This window comes from Hordeum vulgare, chromosome 6H (genome assembly GCF_904849725.1).
Source record: "Hordeum vulgare subsp. vulgare chromosome 6H, MorexV3_pseudomolecules_assembly, whole genome shotgun sequence".
NCBI lineage: Eukaryota > Viridiplantae > Streptophyta > Magnoliopsida > Poales > Poaceae > Hordeum > Hordeum vulgare.
In genome coordinates, this window is record NC_058523.1 from 458551465 (window position 1) to 458558407 (window position 6943).

At 38.3% G+C, this 6943-nt stretch overlaps 1 pseudogene; it reads right to left on the bottom strand.

The window, feature by feature from the left end:
• Positions 1-5872: 5872 nt before the first annotated feature.
• Positions 5873-6943, bottom strand: LOC123405598 (annotated as a pseudogene).

Consider the following 6943-nt stretch of genomic DNA (forward strand, 5'->3'; position numbering starts at 1 on the left):
GTGTAAACTAACTAAATAGATGTTTGGAACAGTCAAAAAGGTTCCAAAAACAAATGTTTGTTAAAAAGATTCACTTGGAACCGAAAAGAGACAATGTAGAAATGCAATAAAGGTCGTGACTGATAAATATGAGCAGGATAAATCAGCATAACTATATGGTAGAAACAGATATAGATAGCAGTCAACCTTAAAAAATAATTTATACAAAATCAGTAATATGTTTCGTGTTCATCTGTAAAGGCTCGAGGACCATTATGTATGAGTCCATGATTATTCCAAAATCAAGTTCAATGCATAGCATGCCCAGAACTACGTACCAAAAAAGCTACTCCCTCTGTCTCAAAATAAGTGTCCTTGATCTAGTATACAACTTGTACTCTTTCCGTTTTGAAATTTTTGTCTTTGATTTGTTTAGATATGAATGTATCCAGTCATGTGTTAATCTTTAGATACATCCATTTCTATACAAATGTAAGACAAAATTTTTAGAACGGATGGAGTACAAAATTAGTACTAAATCCACGTCACTTGTTTTGGAACGGAGGGAGTACATGGCAACTCCCCTCCTCTCTCCCCTCCTCCCAAACCCCAATACAGCGCTGTATAACCTTGCTTGAAGTCATGAGCTGCAACTACGATACGGTACCATGTCTTCAATATAAATACTTCTTATTCATAATTTAATCTGAGTATGGTTGCAAGTGTCAACATGTATATTAGCTAAAGATCACTGCTTGAAAAATCAAACACATTAAGCATCACTAAAATGGTGGCCAACCAGCTACGCCATGTGGCGTATGCTGGTTGGTCGCAGTGAGAAAGTTTTTGATTTTTTAGAGTTCTTTTCAAAAGCCAATTATCTACGCCACATGGCGCATGCGGGCTGGTCGCAGTGAGGAAGTTTTTGATTATTTATATTTTTTTCAAAATAAAAGTTAGACTATTTTTCTTTTTAAGAAAAAATAGATTTTGTTTTTGTTTTTTAGATGGATGTAACGTTCACATGATATAAGATTTTTTTAAAATTTTGAGATGAAAATATGGTGCACACAACTTCCTCTCAAGCAGCCAGCAACGACGGGACCCAACCACTAGTGACCTTAATTAATAACCATAATCTAGAAAAGAAATAAGTTCTTTATAAGGATAGTAAAAAAGCCCGTGCGTTGCAACGGAAGAAAATAATAATATCCCACATCCTTAGCCAATAAGCATAACTCCAAAAACCCACAGATATGTGTCCTCTTTTTTGACACGGTACCCCGCCCACGTCGTCGCTTGTCCTCCTTTTTGTTCTTGCCAACAATGACAGCGGTACTACTCCAGATAGACTGCACATAGAAATAGCCAAATTAGGCATGCAAAAGTACAGAGAAACCTTATCATAAAAAAACAATAATTGAGGGCGGATGATGTGGATTGCAGTTGTAGTTGCATCATATACCGTGGAATCAAAAACTTAGAATGGAGTTGCATGGAGGACTCCTACCCAGTGCAGTTTATGGTGTAGTCCAAGTGAGCAATGTAGCTGAAACAGTGTCACTATCAATAGCATTTGTTTTTTAAATCGGCAGCTAGCTAATGGTTGTAGCTCAATATTTTAAATCGGGATGCTGTGTTTATAATATAGGTCGCTCGGTCTCGCTGGAATTGAAAATATTGTTTTCTATATCAACTAAAATTAGAATCAATATTAAAATATTACAGACAATAAATAAATAGAAGAAAAATTATGTTATATGCTGACTTGATGTTACTGTTCATGTAGACAAATATACATTATATATACACACAGAAGATTAGCAAGCCCAATCTTAATTTGTATAGGTTTGCATAAATGTAGGAAAAGGCTGCGTACAATAGACTTAAAGTGGTCGGACCTTTTCCCAAACCCTGCGCAAGCAAGAGCTACATGCATCGGGCTGACCTTTTTTTTTACAGTATCACTAACAAAAAGATAATTCTACGGTTACTCAATGCCATCTAAAAATGTGGAATTCTGCTGAGCATGCATCTAATTGGGTGAGTGTTCATTGCAATGTAATAGTGGAGGGGTGCATTCCCCTCACCTTGTCCATCCTGATTATTTTCCTTATTGGTAGGGTTTTTCTTAACCCACTTATTTAAAATTACTTCAGCAAAGCTATATGAAGTGGGAGCTACAACAAATAATCAATGAAGGAACTTATGGTGTTGAATCTGACAAGTATATCATAGAAAGTAGAATTATAACCCTGATAATCGCATGCAAAGTTGATACTGCTAGCAGCCAAGCACCAGCATAAGTGTCATGCCAACGTAATTTGTCAATCTAATATATGTATTATGCATAAGAGATACCTAGAAAGAGGCCAAGAGAAGAGGAATTTGCTGACAGGTCCAAAGAAGCTAGGTTTCTAAGATCTGGAGAAGCACCCACGCTATGCCGCTCGACAGCCCATGGGGAATTGATGACAGTGTTAAGTAAAGAAGGCATGGTCCATCTCAAGGGGGCAAAGAAAGAGTTGCCATCGATGATGGGTATGGCGTTTGCGGTTATCTCAAAAAGTCGGAGCAGATGGCTATCTCCCCTATCTATATTGCCGTAACTTTCAGATGTAAAAATCCTTAAACAAGATGAAGACATGACATCCAAGATAATCATTGGAAAAGTGTTACACAATCTAAATCTGATAGGAGAATAAGTTTCGTAAAATCGTATATGAATCATAAAATGGTTTTATTTTCATGATAAGATCATTTTGTGGCAGACTCATAAGTCATGATACAACCTTAGTGTCATGTTATACAAATTTCCAAATTTCTGGGACATGCGTATATATAGGCTAGAACAAACGTACGGAGTAGCTACCTTGACCAAATCTGGACCTAAGGAAAGAGAGCATGCGTATAGCCCCTTATGCAAAAAGGGATCTATAGAAGTACAGTACGCAAGCCGGGGATCTTAACAAGAGCAGCTACCTAAAAATATTGCATGACCTTAGAAAAGAGATCACGCACACCCCTCCGTATGGAGGAAACGACTATAAAAACATGCAAGAAAATTTAGTATATGTACAAAATCAGTCTGTCCCACTTTCTTACTCCATCAGTAAATGGACTGACTTCTTGCGATAATTTTATGAATCTATCTCTTTGCCTGATAACCAACTATCAACATGCCATAACTTCAATATTTTATCTTAGGGTATCAAACCCTCAGATACATTAGTTCAAAACATTGATTAATGCAATATCAAAATAGAGCAGATGATCATTATCAGTTGAACATCAAAAATATTTGTGCAGAACACTCGTATCATAAAGTCAGAACAACACTCAGTTGTATGTCATCTTACTTGGGAAATCATAAATCTTGCTATTGACCTCCGCCCTCCAACAAAATCAAATGAATTTGATAAAATAACTGATCCCGTTTCATGTGAATAGCAGGCCCATCGACGAGGGAGGCCAAAGTGGGCGACCGCACAGGGCCCCCAAAATCGTGGGGCTCCCGGTTGAAGAAAAATCGTGAAGGTACATTGTGTGTGTTGTCCATCTGCAGCGTAAGCCCTAGCGTCGTGACCGCTTTCCCCAGTCCTTCGCCTTCGCAGGCGGGCGCCGCCTCTCGCTATCTGGTATGCTCCGAGTGAATCCGTGAGTGCTAGTATTCTGCAGATCATCGCCAGCGGCCGCTCTCCCCAATCTAGCTCCCCTCGTAGTTGCTCCTTGCTAGCACTCGTATTTTGCCCGAAAGTGATTCCCGTCCTCCGTCCGGCCACTGGGCACTAAACCGATGATTAACACCCAAAGCCAAGAAATGCTTCTGGTCTCCTCGGCCAATATAGGTAATTTATTTATTACTTAGACAAGGACACGCAAACAATAATAGGAGTTGTATTCTAACTTTGAACTCACATGTTGTATGCGTTGATTTCTAAATTGATGCATTTGAACAGTTAACTGGTTTTAAACTGAAAAATAACTGTGTATGTATGGATTAAATCTGAATTAGTTAACTTTTATATCAATTTTACTTCTTATTGCAGAAAAATAAGATGAAGAAATATATTTTTTCATTGGCGATCTGGAACACAGGAGTTTATAATGTCTACACAGATGGGAGGAGTGGATGAATCAAACTATTCGATTTGGTTTCTTTTGTATCTTTTATTATTATTTGTCTTTTTTCATTTTTAATCTATTTGATTTGATCATTAAACATTGAGTTTCAGTTCTACATATATTGTGGAGTCCAGCAAATTTATGTATGCTTTGGCATGAGGTTTTTCATGGATAGCTATGGGGTATTATTTGACCCCCGCAATATGAGGTATTCTTTGAAAACTTTTTTAGTCATATATGAATTTTAAAAAAATTCTGAACCATATTCTGTGTTTCGTCCCGGGCCCTCAAATTCCTGAAGACGGCCCTGGTGAATAGCATGGGCAAATTAATCAGCAAGCAATTTAATTCCTGAGCATGAACCCACTGTTCCAGTCTCATAGGCTCACGAGAATGATAAACTTTTTAAATTGCATCAGGAAAGTACCATGATAATTTACCTAACAGGGTAATAGGTCAAGAAAATGCAGTTCCTAACTGAAACATCAGCTCTTACCGGCTTGTTATCCAAAACCTTTAAAAAATCCCCAAAAATATATTTTGAAATAAGATGCCCAAGAATAATCATGTATCATTGTATCTGATTCCTAACAAACTGAGGCTTCTGTCCTAACAAAAAATGGAGTTTTCCGATTCATTAACTTTAAAATGCAAATAGCAATACATAACACTAAAGTTGATGAATAGTGAACCTGAACCAGAGGTTGAAGTGTCTGATAGCTTTCATGATGCCAGAAACGCATCTCTCAGTTGCATAAAGCAAGTTAAGGTTATCTTTTCCAGTCTCTTCATACCACTGAAGAAACTCCTCTTGGGCATTACTAACCTAAATATGATTCCTGAGCAAAGGATTTATTTTCCTCAGGCCATTGTAACTGATCGGTGTTCTTCCAGTTAAGAACACCAGTAGAGAATCCTGGGAGTTATCAGACTCCCAGAGTCTCTTAGAACTGAGCAAGGGAGCTGAATCCATGCAAAAAAAGCTCAAGCTATATTTGCCTATTTCAATAGTTAAGTCACCTTAGCATTTCATCTCCCCTTCCTAAAAGAAGGATGCACCAGAGTATTCGGATTAGAATCTTAAGCGGACCTCGAATAAGAGGTAGGAGACTAAAACTGGAACTATGGTAGATGCAACTGAAACAAGTAAACAAACCGTTTGTCTTAGGATCAGATGAATCACCTAAATTTCGTGTTTGCGGATCATGCCATCACATAATTCCCATGAGATATATGATGGAATTAGTCCACCCTAATTAAACTATCTAACTAAACCGTAGTATTTCACATATAGTAATTTAAATAAGGGGAAGGAAAACGCAAAATTGTGGAGAGTTTTGTGTGGGTACCTAGGCATCCAAGGAAGGAGCAAACGACCTCTATCGCAAACACGAGTCTAGTTCTCCCCAACTACAAGTATTTAGGTACAGAGGGAGTAGGCTTTATGCAATTGTGATTTCATCAAGTCAAAAAAAGAAGTCATAGCACAAGTCTGTGTGGAAAAACAGGAAACTGCAAATATTTCTGTATCCTCTGTCTAAAAAACAAAGTAAGCAAGAAAACTTCCTCTTTTAGAACATCTGGGTTGATATCAGATTGCTGAAAACAATCCTGAGCACATGGTTTAATATAGCTTGTAGGATATGGTATCTCTGGAAGTAGACACAAACTATTCTTAAGATCATTAACTAAGCATCAATCAGGAATTACTGTAATGAACAAGAATGTAGGATATGGTGTCATTGGAACTATAAGTTAATGGGCTTTTCTATACCTCTTTTAGAACATCTGGGTTAATATCAGATTGCTGAAAATAATCCTCCGCACATGATTTAACATAGCTTGTGTTCAAGCTACCTCTGCTGGTCACCTTCATCAAGAACATGGCAGTTGGTGCTGAACGATCCAAGCTAACTGCTCGATTTTGAACTCCGTTCATATTTAAATGATACAACATACTTTGGCCATACTCATCATCACCTAATTTTCCCATGAACACAATCCGGCCTCCAAGAGCTGCTAGAGCAAGGGCAACATTGGATGATGACCCTCCAGGTGCCCTCACAAATTCATCCGGAGACCAAAACATATCCTTCATTCTGCTATGAGTCTCACGATCTACCATCCTATTAGCAGGTCTTCCAGAATGAATAAACGAGTACTTAGCTGGTCCAAAGCAGCAGACAAGAGGTGTTAATTTGTCAACCTCTCAAGTATCTTGTGATAATAACGCCTCTACTTTACTTTCAAGACCATTGGCTGAACTGTGAAGTTCCATTTCGTTAGAGGGCATCACATCCTTGATCTGATCTTCTCCTTCATCGTCACTTAATTGTTCAGCCGTCTTAACTTTTCTTCTGCCCCTCTTCTTTGGTTCTTTTGGTTTGTCAGCCTCCTCAACACAGGATGCGGTAGTAGCAGCTGCGACACAGGAGAGAAGTTGAATCGATAAGGGATGTGAGCTAGCAAAATCGTAAAGCCCATTGTCCAATATACAATAAGAAGAGTACTCTTGAATGCAAAATTTGCAAGTTACCTTTCTTCCGGCCTCTCATTTTAACTATCTTAGGTTCTTCAAGGGACGCATCTTCAGTGTCACTTTGGCCTTCTTTTCCGTGCCCGTCAGATGTATCTATGGTGTCTTTCTTTCTTCCACGTTTCGCATGTTTTTTCTTGGTCTTTGGGGTTCCAGCATCACTGTCTTCACCACTTGAGCCTTCTTCTACATCTTGAGAACTCTTCTTTGACACAAAACTCACATTTCGATGAAGCAACCCCATTTTAGTCTTTGTCGTGTTTTTTCCCCAAATGGTGGGCTTATAATGTAACTGACCCCTGT